We start from the raw sequence: 17,332 nt of genomic DNA on the forward strand, positions 1-17,332 counted from the left end.
AATAAGAATTGGAATTTAGTTATATTTTCTTCAGTTCTGGTGGTTTGCTGTATACAAAAGAGTAGTTTCAGAGAAATAATTTTATGTTGCAATCCTCAGCCTCAATGATGTGTGAATTCTCCTCCTTCCCACCTGAAATGTTACTTTTCTGCATTCTTTGAAAGTGCTTCATAAAAGACTCCCAAGGACTTTAGCTTATTGTCAGGTGTGCGATTATAGCCATCTTCAACTACCAGCTAGTGAATCTTCTGAACAGAGACAATCTCAAGAATAACTTATGAAGAGAGAGAGACAGAGACAGAGAAAGAAGAACAGAGATAAAGACAGGAGGAATGCCTGTTGACCCAATCCAAATTGTAGAGTACTGAATACATTAAATGCTTCATTTTAAGTTGCTCGGGTTGGAATTAGACTGATATGTGACAAGAAATATCTGATACCATTCACTACCTCTTACCTGCTTTGTTAATCATGTAGGCTTCCATTATCCTACAACTGTTCTCAGTTTTACAGATGTGGAAACTGGGGCTCCCATTGTTAATATCTTAAAAAAGCAAGTGGCATGCTTTGAGTTCAAATGTAGGACAAATTTAAAGAATATATGACGGTAACAAGATTATTATTTTCTTGTAGATGTTCACACATATTTAAAAATGTTGGGACTGCTGTACCATCTCTTCCTAACCTTTTTTTTTATAGATTGCTATTTGATGAAATAAAAAAAAATCAGGAATGGGTCTCACGTCATCTTATAAATAAAATAGGAGATATATATTTATTAAGTTCTCCCAATACATACATTTTCTCCATTTTGGCCTAAGGTTCTTTAAAGCCAAGGCAAAAGGAAAGCATGACATAAAGACAGTTTATTTCGGGAGTGATTACTGCGATTCTTAGTCTAGGGAGAAAACTGACTGAGAAAATGTTTCTAGGATACAATGCCAAACGTGACAATACCTGGGCCTTAGTAACTGACTATCTGAGCTGTGTCTAGGTGGACCTTGTGCTATCAGGTCAGGAATCTCTTCAGTTTAAATAAAAGGGCTTTGTTTTCATTGCAAGTTGGGATTGCAACTGGAGTTGCAAGTGGGCAGAAGAGAAGAAATAAAAAGCTCTGGCAACAGGTATGACATTGTCAAGGACATCTTTAGAAGGAAATGGCATCACAACCTTGGTGAAGAGGGAGGTGGAGCTAGGACACTTTGAGACTGAAACTAGAAGCCTCCCAATGCACCTACTTAAATATTTAACATTTCTCTGAAAGACCCCCCCAAAGAAAAATGCTTAGTATAAACTCAAACTGAAGTTACACAAGCTCAGCGTTTAAACCAAAATTGGAAAGATTAATAAGGAGAAGAAGAAATAAACACTTTCCTTTATATCTGACCTCTAGAGACCTCCCCCTGCTCAATGTCAAGAGCAAGTTAGGAGCTGCTGTAAACTGTGTGGGGCATTGACCCTGCCTGAACTTTGACTAGTTTATAAGCCCTCCCTTCATTTCCTTTTCTCTGGAAAGCCAAGCATCAGTAATGTATCCTTGCTTGAGAAATGCTACAACTCCCTTAATGAGTTACCCTTGCATTCAGTCATTTAAAGTCGAAGGAAAGCCTGCTCTATATTTGACCCAAGCCAACAACTCACAGCAATGTCAGTGCAAGAGAACCATTTGAACTTAACATTAATTAGCTTTGTAGTGGGCTGTAAAACTTGCTCAAGGTATGGAGTGCTTCATAATTATAGGACATTGTGTCTGAAGAACTGAAACAGAAAGTGGATGAATACAGCAAACTGCCTTTAGTTCTGAAGTTTACGGAAATACAATATATTCTTGTGTCTTCTGGAGTATTTGGAAATTATTTCAATATTGTGAGCTCTATAAGCATCGAGGAGGTGACAGGTAATTATCAGATATGGCAGTGATAAAATGCAAACAAATAATTTATAAAAAGTTACATGAGAATGGATTTATTTTCACTTGGTAGATAATAGGCTTTTCAATGAAGTGAATCTATTCATTGCAGCCCAAATACAGTATTGAGCACATATAATTTAGCTTCTATATTTACAACTAGGTACAATAATTTATGTTCCTAGACTTAAAAGGGGCAGTAAATCTGCCGTACACCAAACTTAACTTCGCTGTAGTTAAATGAGACCTTGAAATATCTGAATTTTATGTCCATAACTTTGAGATCATTTCCCTTCATTAAAAACAAATCAAAACAAAACATTTTGGTTGATATCTACTCTTCATGAGGTTCATTGAAACTGAAGAGACTAATATGAGAATTACTGAAATTTAAAGATTAAGATAATAACTGGATGTCTAAAACTGACCCCTATTATGTGAACCTAACACATTCTTGAGAGAGTAAAGAGTTCATGTGAGATGCCTTTCCAGGCAAGTATTTTTGAAGTGCTGTTGTCCCATGTGTTTTCCTTATAATCAATCTTCCAAGTCACAGAAGGAAAACTTGAGTCAAATATTTACCTTCCTTTGTTTTCTGGGAATAATACATGGTATGATGTAAGTTAATGCAGTTTGCAATGTTGCCTTTTGAGTTATATCACTCAGAATGTTATACAATTACATTCTCTTTAAATTAAAATCAGTGACTGAAATAGTATCTGGGGTATTAATTAAAGACGGAACTCAGGAAACATTCCAATAAAAGCAGTAGCTAAGCAGCTAATTAGTAACTAAGCATTGTGTTTTTCATTTTAAATCTTCATTGAAAATAATGATGATGTAGCGATGAAATAGGTACTTTGCAGCAAATCTACACATTATAACAGAATTTGGAATGACTTTGTAATCCTTCAGTTTGTGTTATGAATTGCATGCAATGTTGGCTCAGTGTATTCTAAAGTCAATGTTATACTATTTCTTTAAACTCACTTCATGACAACCCTGAGTGCAGCTCTAAGTAGGTTCCAGTATCATGTTTTAGATCATTATTACTAATAAATTAATCTTTAATAGTCATTAGTACTAATGCCTTAAAATGCTAATGGTGCCAATGTAATCTATGAGAATTTTTTCCTGTGATCTTACATAACATACAAAAGTCTCCATTTACATTGCTGTGTAACCAAAGGTATTTCTTTTTGAAAATATTAGGCAAATTCTTGAGTATATGATTAGGTTTATCATTGAATTTACATGGAAATGTGAAATAAATACATAAAAATATAATACTATAAAAACAAAATACCCTATTTAGAGTCACAGAATTGGAATAAATACAAGATTCTCAGCACAAATGCTAGTACTATAGAATCTCAGAATTAGAAGACTTTAATGAATATGTCATATTTTCATATATGTTAGAAATTAAATGTTAGAAACATAGTAACACCTCAAATGTAGGGCTTGTAATAATCACAGAAGCCGTTGAATCCACCAGATTTCTCTTAGCTACCTCTCAACTGATATTTGAAAACAGATTGTTAATGACTCATCAATACTTCTTTACGATTCATTATGATCTGTGCTTATTAATTGTCTATTAGTTTGTACTTAGCAATAATAGATCAGTGAACTGATACATGTTGTTTCCTTTTCTTAGTGGGTTTCACCTGGAGTTGACCTTTCATCCTCAGGACACATTTGATAATGTCTGTAGATATTTTTATTGTCACATCTATAATACATCTCCTCATATCTAGCAAACAGAGGCTAAGAATGCTCTTAAATGGCCTACAATGCATCAAGTCATTCCCTTGGAAAAACTGTTTGGACAAAACGTCAACAATATTGCCAATCATAAATACATATATATAATATACATATATACTCTCTTATTTTTAATATTTTATTTAATATTCTTACATGCAAATAATGTGTTTTGATCACAGAAGACGGTGAAAAGAATTTTAAAAACAGAGGAAGTAGATGTCTCATCCTATTGATAGGCATTTGATTTATTGTTCATTGTAATTGTAAATAACACAGTTAAAGGAGTTTAACATCTTTTATGCAAGCATGTACATTCATAGTATTGTATTAATGGCGAGAAGCAGATATGTTTTACACCTTAAAGAGATTACAAATAATTAGGTTGACATGCAGTGGCAACTTGTAGGCCACAGGGTATACACTTGTTTAGTGTAAGTAGATGTGGATGTAGCAAACAAGTGTGTCAAAGGGGCTGTTCCATTTTTACAATCCTACCAATAACGTATTAAAATCTATATACAATATTTTCATCAAAACTGGGATCTCTTGAACTTTTTTCCTGTCTAAAGTAAAAAATCTAGATACAACAGCTACCTCATATTTGGAGTACATGATGGGATGAGATTGGACAAGTGTTACAGTTCAGAATACAATCATTCACTCAGGCAAATACTTTTTTTGTATGTAGAAATTGATCCCAAACTATAAACAATCATGTTCCCGAGTCTATTGAAATGTATCACTTTGTTAATTCTCACATAAATTCATATCATTGTAATCTTATATTGTTTTCATATGTTGTGTTAGGATAATGTTAACTTACGGCTGAGATTCATACGTGATTTTCTTTTTTTAAAAAAAAGCTTTTTCTGTATTTAGCAGCAAGAAATACACTACTTTGTTTTTGTATGTAGTGATGGTTCCTCTAACTGTCAACTAGATGTAGAGTCGCTTTGGAAATATTCTTCAGGACATACCTGTGAGGGCTGCGCTTGATTGGATTAACTGAGGTGGGAAGACCTGACCACTCTGAGTGGCACCGTCCTCTGGGCTCCTGCACCAATTGCTCACGTTAAGCTGAGCACCAGCACCCACTGTTCTCCCTTTCTGGACCGTGGATACAGTATGATCAGTTGCCACAAGCTCCTGCTGCTATTGTTCGCCCGTAATGATTTATTGTGACCTCAGATTGTGAGCTGAATTAAGCCCTTCCTTCCTAAGTTGCTTCAGTTAAGTTATATTTTATCACAACAGTAGAAAAGCAACTAAGCCAGTCAGTCTTTCTGTGGATGGGCATGTTGGTAATGAATAACAAAGCTACTAGAATATATTTGTGGTACTATTTTAATTTATATACATTTGATGTTGAAGGACAAACCCTATGAATAGAAATGGTTGTATATTAAATATGCATTCAGTTTGATTTAAAAAAAAACATTAGTTATTTAAAGGGATTGTAGAATAATTCACTGCCCCAGGAAATTATGAATGCTACAAATTTTCCACATTTTTGATGGTATCAATGTCAATATTTGATTTTAACAAAGCAGGGCTTGGGAGATGGCTCAGTGAGTGGATTTTTTTGCTGAGCCATAATATAATAATCCAGTGCCAGGAGGTGGAAAGGCAGGGCAAGGTGGATTATCACTTCTTTCTCTCCCTCTTTGTCAAAAGTAGCCTAGTCAGCCAGGGCGATCAGAGGTCAATGGAGACTGTCTTAAGCAAGGTAGAAGACCGGGCAGTATTGGCACATGCCTTTAATCCCAGCACTTGGGAGGCAGAGGCAGTCAGATCTCTGTGAGTTCGAGGCCAGCCTGGACTACAAAGCGAGTTCCAAGACAGCCAGGGCTGTTACACAGAGAAACCCTGTCTTGAAAAACCAAAAAAAAAAAACAAACAAACAAACAAACAAAAAAAAACCACAACAACAAAAAAAGGTAAGAAATGACAAAGGGACCTGACATCAAATCTTTCCCCTTACATTTATGAGCATGCATGTGTGTAAACAAATGTTCCCATGCGCACACACACACACGTTAACTATTCTAATAACAAAGAAATGAAATGCCTCTCTGTTTTCAATATTACTTCACTGGTGAACAAGGATACAGAATTCCTTCTCTTTGTCTTTTCTAGAGAACCCCTTTACTCTTATCTACTATTTAAATATTGTAGATGGATTTTACTTTGTTTTATATAGGTTTAGTTTGAAAATTTAAATGACTTTTAAAGTCCATTTTATACTTGTGTATATTAGATAAAATTATATATGTATGTATTTATTTACATTTTTATATATACATATATAAAAATTTGCAAGTATTTTCATACATTCTGGTACTTATATTATTCATTTCCTTAATGATTTCTTCTGATAAGTAGTTTATGCTATTTGTGAAATCTGATTTTTCATAGCTTATAGTTAGTGAATTTTTTCTTTCCTATGGAAACTTTGTCTAACTTAAAATATAAAACCACTATATAATAATTTATTTTAGTAGCTTTATTATTTACCCTTTTAGACTTAGGTTTAAGACTCACTTCAATTGTGTTTAAGGTGTAATGTCTGGGTCAAGTTTAATTTTCCCCTATAATTTATGCTAGTGGTCCAGCAATACCACTTAAAAAGAATTTTATCTCACTGAATTGATTTGAGTTCTCTTAGAATATCTATTACTATATACTGATCAGATTTTGGACGCAATGCCCTGTCCCATTGAGTTATATATATATTCTTATATACTGTTCATATTGTCTTGAATGTTATTCTTTAATTTACCTTTGAAATCAGAAGAAAGTGAAAAAATAATCTCCATTTTTGCTTTTTTTTGCAGCCATATAAAATTTGTAATTAAGTTGCCTATAGTATATGCTATATAAAAACTAATAACAACTAATAATTTATACTAATAATTAGTATAACAACTAATAATTTGACATTACACTACCTAGAATTGTTTTCTTACAACCCACTTACATCTCATACATCTCCTTTATTCACTTTCAATCTTGGTATTGGCAGACCACAACAACAACAACAACAAAAAACCCCAAATTTAATAATCTGACCTAAGGATACAGTATAGTTTTGCATTCAGTTAAATTTCCTTTAATTTCATTAAGCAAATGTTTGAAGTTTTAGTTTAGCAATCACAGATACTTTGTTATAGTCATTCTGAAATATCTTATTTATTACTGCAAGAATCGTTTAATTTTCTAAATATTGTATTTCCATTTTTCTGCTAGAATGAATGTACAGAGCATGATCTTGTACAATGCGACCTCTTAAAATTTATTCCTCTGTGAAAGAGAGTCTCTTGATAGATTCCGTGGGTCTTTCAGTTGACCATACACACACTGAATGAGGAAGATTTCTGTGATTTTTATATTTTATGCATGTTTCTGTTGTTGTGGTTTCTGTTGCACAAACTACTACATCCAGTAAATGTGCAATAGAGTTAGTAAGAGCAAATATCTGCACTTTATTTTTAGAAAGTATTTTTTTAGTTTAAATTAAGTGTTTTGTTTGATATTAAAGAATTCTAATTATATTTTCTTATTCTCTACATATTTAATTGTGTCATTAAAGATTATATCCGAGACATCAAGGATAATACAATGATTATTACAAAATTGTTTATAATATTAATAAGTCACTTACATCAAGGCAAATTGTTCTCCTGTATCCATCTTTAATCTTCATATTGACAAACAACACCATAATTATTTAATTGTTTATGACGTGTTTGAAAAAGAGAGGGGAGACACAGGAAACAGTGAACAATGGAGCAATGATTCCCGATAGGTACAATGATTATTGATTTTTCAATTGTCCAAAAAAAAGTGTAATATATTACCTACCTATACAAATATTTTTCTCAAACAATGGAAAACATATTTTGGTGAAAAATTATCAGAGGAAAAAAAAGTGTCATTGATTGTAACATGACAATTGACATAATAAAAAGAAATGGTAGGTGTGGCATGGTAATCAGAAAGCCTGTAGCATCCTTCTGGATCATCCTGGAAAATTTTAAGGTGTCTTATGTTCTCATATTTCTTTGAAATACTATAGTCATTAATATTATCATTATTGTCTTTTTATCCTCTTTTGTTGCAGGTCAGGAAACTGAAGTGGTTACTTAAGAATAATCATTGTACATTTTTATGGCAATGTTTATTTTACCATTTTACGGTTAGGTATTTAAAACCTATTCTATATGCACAATTGTTCATTCATATTTAACGAACACTGATGGTTTAGGATCTGTTTATTGCCTTCCTGGGATTAACACTAGATTAAAAGGTGAAGTAAAGATACGTGTCATTTCCCTGTTGTGGCTCCTTATTAACTTATCAGCAATAAGAATCCATGTTGTACATTTGCTAGTGTTTACACAAACTGAGTGCTCTAACTTGCTCCTCTCGCCAAGCTCAAAACAGTTTGTCTTTAGAAGTTCATGCAATAGAAATGACCCAAATGCTGTGTTTCTTAGGAAAGCTGTATGGGGAAGTCATGGTTTAACTGGCTAGAAGAGGAATGACCTAGTGAAATAGCATGCTATCCTGAAGAGTTTTCTGTACAAGGAAACTTTCTCTTGATGAGAAAACTGCAGGCTCCCAGCTTAGCTATGACTGCTCATATGAATCAGGATTTTCTCCCTGAACTGAGAAACAAATAACGTTGTCATTAGTACTGGATTTCAACTTGCAGCAAAAGCATGTCTTTCACTTTAAAAAGAGGATTAAATTTTAAAAATTGTGGACATCATAAAATTGAATTTGTGTTCCATTCACTCTACTTAACTTTAAAATATTATTATTCGTTAACATGAGAAATTTTAAAACTGTGCATTGCTCTATCCAAAGTTGTATATTTTGTCATTTCATTGCTGTCTTGGATATTGTGTAATATTGTTCTATGGAAAAGTTTAATTTGGTTCCCTGAATTCTGAACCTAAGGAGAACCAAAAGAAGAATATTATCTCTTAAGGCTGATAATGGACTGTTTAATAAATTATACATTTTGTGTGTCATTCTTTAATTCTCAAAGTTACCTTGAACTTAATAATATGCAACTACTATACTATCCCTGGGAATTCTCTGGGTGAAGAATTGATATGCAGGCTGTGGAGATAGTTCAGTTGGGTACAGAGCTTGCTGCACAGTGTAAGAACCTGAGTTCAACCACCAAAATGCCATGCTTCTGAAATATCATGCTTCTGAAACAACAATTGTCATTCCTACAGTTACTTTTGAAGAAAGAGGGGGAGGCAGGAAAAATTTCCCAAAGTTCACAAGACAGGAAGGAAACCTGAGATGGTCCTCTCACTTCCTTTGCACACGTGGACACCTGCATCCCACATGATTGTACAAATCCTTACTCATACCTATAAACACAGAAACATGCATGCACATAGACATACAACTACAAAAAACGATTTATATGTGTGTATAAAGCCTTATAACTGTTCGGCGCTGTCTGAGTTTCTCAATGGCTTTCCACTTCAATGAGTAGGAATGACTTTAATTGCTTGAGGCTGAAATTAACTACATATTTTATACAAGTGTCAAGTGGCTGAGATGGAAAAATTCAATTGCCAGCTATTTGAGGTTATTGATTGGAAACCCTAATCATGACCTCTGTGTGAGGCTGAGACTTCATATAGATTGGTAGCATTTCAGAAGACTGATACAGATTCTGCACAAAATCTAGTCAGTCAGAATTCCAGCATGAATGGAGAAGGAGCTCACCAGTCCCCACTCCTAACTGATGAACTATTGGCAGTCCATATCTGCTGGGGGAGAGTCATTCTTTTGTGGAGGGACTAACTACTGGTAGACTACCCATGTCCAATAGATAGTCCCACATCCACATAAGAAGCAAGCAATAATTAGACTCAATGGGTTATAAAAAAAGAAATAAAAAATAAAAGGGAGAAAAGGACTGAATTTTTTTTAGGGAGACATGTTGAGGTAGGGAAAACATGAGATGGATATCCTGAAAAGACTTCTACTGTCCATGTTGAAGACAAAACATGGTTATCTGGGTATTTTTAGTAGACTACTTAGGGAGGGACTTCCTTCTACCACATTGGACCAATTTATGTTAAATCTAGTTTTATATATATATATATATATATATAATATATATATAATATATATATTATATATATATATTAACTTCCTCATGTAGTAATCAGTGACATGCACATGCATATTTGCAATAGGTTTTCAAGTAACAATTTAATGAATAAATGAATGTTTATATGTATGTATGTATGAGTGAATGAATGAAAGTTTAAGAAAATTTGATGTACTTAATTCTTGCAGAAAAGTTCATGGGAAAATGTCATCTGTTGTTGGTATGTATATGAAATGGGATAATTATATATGCTAGAATTTTTTATATAATTATTAGGTTAGGGAAGAACATATTAAAATGATTGTGTCATTAATGAAAGAACTCTACCTTAGTAATCCATGTGGGCAATGGTATATTAGAGAATATTTTGTCTTTATAATTCATACAAAATTACTTATATTTTATGTGACTTGAACCTCATCTTGAATAAATGGACCTTGAAAATGTATTCTGTTCACCACACTTTGAAAATCAATCACACATGAAATTGGTGCTCAGACAATGTGCATGCAAATATAATCATATATAATCCATGATCATCAGCATTCTATTATTGTAGGTGCCTGAAAACTGCAAGTGCTTATAGCATCATCCAGTTTTATGTTAATAAAATATATTATCTCATCAATATTTCTAAAAATAGAATATTTTAAAAATTATGTTTGATGAAGGGATAACCGCATTACCCCTTTAGACTCCATATCTATAATATCACATTTTTGTGGGTCTTTTATGTTCCTTCTATAAATTTATGTAAATGTGTGATTTTTCTCAGGGACAATTAGCAAGTGAATGAAGAGAATCAGAAGCATAAAGAATTTATGAAGACTCTCATGTGTACCTGGATCTGAAAATACGAACTATTGTGTTATACATGCAACACAATATGCTGTGGTGGGAGATTATGAAAATGAAAGGAATGAGGATTGTTTTGTGCTGTTTACTTGACTCACATCCATCTCCATTAGTAAGAAAACTCAGTAAGGCTGTACATTTACATGACTATACCGCACTTTGTGAACTGTCAGGTCAGCACACGCTGATGGGTGGAATCAAGGTAAAACCACAGTATTGGGAAATTAAGTGATATGGATCAATTGTTAACTAACATGGCTTATTCCCAACATTTCTTTTTTTTTTTTTTTTTGCTTTTCTTCCTTTTCACTTTCTTTTTAGTGATGCTCACAACTAAGAGCTGTAAGCATGTAAGGCAATCACTCTACCATGAAGTGCATCTCCAGAACCCCTCAACATTTCCCTATTCCTTTACATGTGATGTAGACTCTGTTATCATCCGGTTAATGCTTGGAATTGAAGTGTCTGAGGTCACAGTACACATAAAGTTTTAAATATGTAAAGTTTATAAGGTATACACTTAAAAGCTTTAAAATTCAGCAAGAGTTTACAATAGCAAACTTTGCTAAATACTCTAAAAAATCGGGTGTTCAGGTGTGGGTTGATATTTCTGTGGTTCTGGAATCCAATGGAAAGATATTATGTTAGAGGAAGAAGTATCTCTAAGCTTCCACAGCGCTGTGCCATGGTCCTTGTGTCCAGTACACTCCCTGTTTGTCCCCTCAAGGGCAGTATCTACTTCTCAACTTTGTTTAGGCTTAGCAGTGTACAGACCTTTGTTATAATCAGTCTGCACTGACAGTAATCCTTTGAGACAGGAAATTATATATTTTGAGCTACCACAGAATGGATTAAAAGAGTATCAGAGACTTTTCACCAAGATGGCGCAGAAAGCAAAGAAGGAAGCTCCTGCCCCTCCCAAAGCAGAAGCCAAAGCAAAGGCCTTGAAAGCCAACGAGGCAGTGCTGAAAGGTGTCTTTCCACAGTCACAAAAAGAAGATCCGCACATCACCCACCTTCTGGTGGCCCAAGACCCCGCAGCCCTGGAGGCAGCCCAAATACCCTCGAAAGAGAGTTCCCAGGATAAATAAGTGTGACCACTATGCCATCATCCAACTCCCACTTACCACTGAGTCAGCCATGAAGAAGATAGAAGAAAACAACCCATTTCTGTTCATTGCTGGTGTCAAGACCAACAAGCACCAGATCAAAGAGACTGTGAAGAAAGTCTATGACATTAATGTGGCCAAAGTCAACATGCTCACAAGGCCTGATGGAGAGAAGAAGGCCTATGTACGGTTGGCTCCTGGTTATGATGCTTTGGATGTCATCAACAAAATTGGGATCATCTAAACTGAGTCCAGCTGGCTAATTTTAAATATACTTTTTTACCATTAAAAAAATAGAAGAATATCAGAGACCCAGGTGAAATCACCCAGGTTATCTGCTTGATAACTCGAGTTTCCTAACATTGTTGGACGATCACAAACAAGACATGTCTGAATAGTCAGAACTAGGCTTTATAATGGATGCATGGGCATATTTGAGATTCAATTGAGCATATCTGAGAAGCTTACACAATTCTACTAAAATTCATGTTATTTTATGTATTTTGTTCCTTGAAGCTCAATTATTACAATGAATAAAGTCTGTATTTATAAATACAATAAATCCAGTTTCTCAAATATGCTGAATTTAAACTCAAATATGCTCTTGGACAAATTTTATTTTTCAGAGCTAAGTTGGCTTAGGATTTGATAACATATTTTAAACTAACCAGTGAATAACACCTCAATTCACTATGTAATTTTACACCTCAGAAAAACAATATTTTCTATAACTACCATTATACAAATAAATTTTCAAATTCAATTTTACTCCAATAAAATAATTTACACTCCCAATAATTCATTGGTTCATTGATGTTTTTCCCATAATTTAGTTCCAAAAATACTTGAGAATTCTCTCTCAAAGAGTGTATTTTTTGTACTTTTCGTTTTTGTAGGATGGGCTTATGTATTATCTAATATATCCTTTATCATATCTAATTTAAAAGTGAGAAAAAAATCTGTCAACAAAACATCTCAGAATAATAGTTTATTTTAGTAAAATATATGCATATATATTCCATTATCATATTTATGCATATTATGCTCAATGTGAAATAAACATTGCACAAAAATGACTCATATGTCACATGAAATGAAACACGGAATTAATAACGGACAAACTTATAAATGATTTTTAGATCTGTTAAAAAATACATTCTTCATTCCTCTATCAAAAAAGTCAAATATTAATTTGGATCAACTCTGTTCCAAAAGAGTAGCTGCAGATTTCATAAAAGGTATGTCAGTGCATGTATGTTTGTGTGTTTAAACTCTACTAACACTAGCATAGGCCCCTGAATAGCTCCTCATTTATGTATATAACACTTTTTGCAACAAAGATGATTTTCTTTCCATGTTAGAATTTCGTGTAAATATCTTAGAGTGTACTAAATAGAAAAGTTGGAATGCATGGAGACACAGATGGAGGCAGTCCTTCAGACCCTAGCACCTGTCTAACATAGTGACAACTGGTTTTAACAGGCGCATTTCTTGGGGGCTTACTGTGATGTCCTCTAAAATGTTTTTCATTTGTTTGAAACATCTGACAGAAAACTACTAGGCTACTACAATCAGTTTAATTCACAGAAAAGTGTGTAACAGTAGAGAAGTAATGTTATCATAAGACTATGCACATTGCTATCATTTAATATAGCTAAGTCAGCTGTAGTAAGTTTCTTCTTTGATAAAGGAGAAAAAAATCTACTTGGAAAAAAAAAAACATCAAAAGTTATACAAACATGGTATCATTAATACAGTGTGCAGGCTAGTTTTATGTCAACTTGACATAGGATAGAGTAACCTAAAAGGAGGGAAACTTAATTTAGGAAATGCCTCAATAATGGAGTGGTAGGTAAGCTTGTAGAACATTTTTTTCTGTCATTAATGATCATTGTGAGAGGGCACAGTCCATTGTGGGTGGTGACATTCTCGGGTTAGTGGTCCTGGGTTCTGTAAGAAAGCATGCCAAGCACACGAAAAGGAACAAAGCAGTAAGTAGCACTCCTCCCTGGGCTCTGCACCACATTGTGCATCCAGGTTCCTGCTTGAGTTCCTGCCCTGACTTCTTTTGGTGACTGACTATGATGTGGAAATGCAAAAAAAAAAAAAAATACCTTTTATCCTCAAGTTGTTTTTGTCATGTTGTTTCATCACAGCAATAGTCACCCTACGAAGACAAACAGGAAGAGAAATACCTACTTCCATAATTAAAAAGTAAAATTACGTATCATATAAATGCATGAAGAATGTATTTATGAGGATATTAGAGAATGTTACGTAAGTGTTATTGAATGACTTGATTGAATAAACATAAAGACTATTTTTGAGGATTACAGGAAATTCTCAGAACACCGACCATGTATTAGTCATCAGATATACCTTCTCATTTAGACAAGATGACTTCTTTTCCTTGGTGATGATCCTCTGGGGTTTGCTATGGAATAATTGATATTATTTTTATGTGCAATTAGCTAATTGGGAAATATTTTAGTATAATTGAACTATCATATTAAGGTAGCTGGGAATAGTTCATAATTGGAACTCATAAAACTGCCAGGTTTACATTCAAGAAATAAGAACAAATGAATATAGACAAAGCCTTTCATAAAATGGTTTAAATGGCTTGAGGCAATTTACAATTACATTTTACTGGAGCAAAAATAAGAAAATTGATTAGCAATTCTGTCTGTGCTATCTTTTCATATTAATAATAAATAACAGAATGGAGAACTTTTGTAAGTAATGGTAAAACTTCACTTTAGGATAATTCATTATTATAAGACACATAAAATTATGTCATATTTCTTAAATTATCTTCCCTGAAAAATTAACTCACACTACTTGTGCCATGAGGATTGTCAGCAAGATTGAGAATACACTAATGCATAATAAACCAAGAACCATGAAAAATAGCAGACTGTAAATTCGAAGGGAACTGCTGTAGGGCTCACTTTAGTAATGATTGGGAAGGTGTTATATATGGAAACTAGATTTTCACGTAATGAGTGATTTATCTAATGTTGCAAAACAGACAAAGATATAATTTTTGAAAAGCAAAAGCAAAACTAAAAACTACATGTTAAACACCACACAATAATGAATTATCAATTATTCTTCATACTGAAAACATGTGTTGTGTTGCTGCATGTTTGAAATGTATCACTTGGGAGGCTGAAGTGTAAATATGGTGAGCTTAAGTCCTGCTGGAATTACGAAAGAAGACCTCTCATAACAAACCAAACCAGAAAGGAAATAAGAACACCACTGGAGTTCATCTATTCCCCACCTTATCTTTTTTGCTCTTTCACATCTATCTATCTGTCTATCTATCTGTCTGTCTGTCTGTCTTCATCATCATCTATCTATCTCTATCTAGCTATCTATAGCTATCTAATCTAATCTAATTATATATCATGTATTTTTATATGTATCATCTTTCTATCATCTCTCTATAAATCTACATATGTATGTATATAGTATGCATTCATGCATGTATCTATGTATCTCTCCTCTCTCATATATCTATCCTCTCTCATTTATCTATCTATCTATCTATCTATCTATCTATCTATCTATCTATCTATCTGTCATCTACCATATATCTAGTTACAGTCAGTTGCTATGGTTTATCTCCCCAATCGCTTGTAGTAGTTTAAACTTCTAAGGCATATATCACTATATTAATGGTTTTAATAGGGTAGAATTTTATTCTGACTATGATGTTTAGAAGTGAGGCATTTTGGGAACTGCTTAGACTAGACTGGAAGGAATCAGGGTCTAGCATTAAATCTTGATGGATTTACACAGAGAAGGAAAAATAACAGACAGAAGAAAAATATATGTTTTTCTTTCTAATATGATATATTAGAGGAAGTTCTTACTAGATCCTACACCATACATGTTGTACTTTTAGACTAAAATATTGCAATATAAATTGTTTTTTTCTGTCTGAGGTTGGCTGCATAAAGTATTCCATTGCAGTAACAGCTACAATAGTGATTTTTTTTTCTGCAAGACACCATTGGTCTAATGGTGGTATAAATGCTATAAGAGTGATAAATCTTTTTCATTGGATGTAAACAATATAGACTATTGCTTTGCCTCCCAGAAGTTGAAGGTAAATCCCTGTATCCTGAGACACCATGCACTTTTAACACAAGTCAGGAAGGTTCATGCTGGGTGTAATTTATAAGCCATCTCAAGTATTGTGAAAGACTAGCTTCTACAAGAAATCTAGTCTTCCATAGTACTCGAAGGTGCTATGAAATATGTCAAATAAGGAAAGCAATCAATAGTCCTTATCCAGCTGCGATAATTGTGAACCTCAAGAATGACCAACATGGGAAGATATTCCTAAAGGTTCTTTAGCGATTGACATTTATGTCTTGGTAGTAACCAACAACAGTGAAATTGAATGTAAAGCCTATTCAACAGGATAGAAAACACACCTAGTACTACAAAACTAGCCTACTACCGGTGGCTGTTGAAGACATGGATCTTAGAGTAGAACGTATTGCTGTCATTTTCCCAAACCAGAATAATTCCTACCTATATTCTAAATACTTATCTTTATATCTACAGAGAAGGGTAACTTCCCTTTCATCAAAGGAGCTTATTTTTGTTATCAAAAGGAAACTATTACAGGTAGCTACAACTGGTCAAAGATACACAGAACACCTCAGTGTGGGGTACCTATCTCCAACTGATGCATCTACAATACAAGCCCTCTACCTATGAGCTAGGAAACATCACAGAAGGATGGAGACTGTAAAACCCAGAAGTCTAGGGACTCTATTGCAAGTTTACATCTCCAAGAAATGGGTAGCTACCTACACGAAATTTTCAAAAATAAGGCTGTTCAAACACGCCCTGAACAATTCCAACACCAGTTGACATACTGATGTCAGAATTTTTTCTGGGACCCATCCGTAGATTAAGAATTATGAGAACTTAGTGACTACTGAGAGAAGAAGAATTAGTCTTCTTCAAGGAGAATATCCCTTGGCATAGTTATCAATAACAAGTTGTCAGACCTAAAAGTATATAATACATGCACCACTAAACAGACTCAGTAAAATATAAATATGTTATAATATTAAGAAGGGGGAATGACATGAGAGGGCTTGTAGAGAATTATGTAATTATATTTTAATTAAAAATAAAATTTAAAATATCACAAGCAGAAAGAAATAACATTTTTATGGTATAAAATGGAAATTTCTATACAGTAAAAACATTCAACAGATTAAAGCAACAACCTAATATTCTTTGAATTAAGGAAATATCAAACATATAAGGAAAACATAAAACTTAACAAAAACCTCTAGGAAAATAAAAGGCCTGTAATTATGTGAAAAAAATGCCATCAGGGAAATGCAAATCAAAATAATATTAAGGTGCAATATCATCCCAGGTAACATAGCTACTACAAAAAACAACACATATTTGTAAAAATCTGAATCACTTTTATGGATCTTGATAGAATGTAAACTAGTATTGTATCTATGGAGTGTCCTAGTTACTTTCTTTTTTTTTTTATTTTTC

Source organism: Peromyscus californicus, unplaced genomic scaffold (assembly GCF_007827085.1).
Source record: "Peromyscus californicus insignis strain IS unplaced genomic scaffold, ASM782708v3 Scaffold_15__1_contigs__length_86483966, whole genome shotgun sequence".
Taxonomy (NCBI): Eukaryota; Metazoa; Chordata; class Mammalia; order Rodentia; family Cricetidae; genus Peromyscus; species Peromyscus californicus.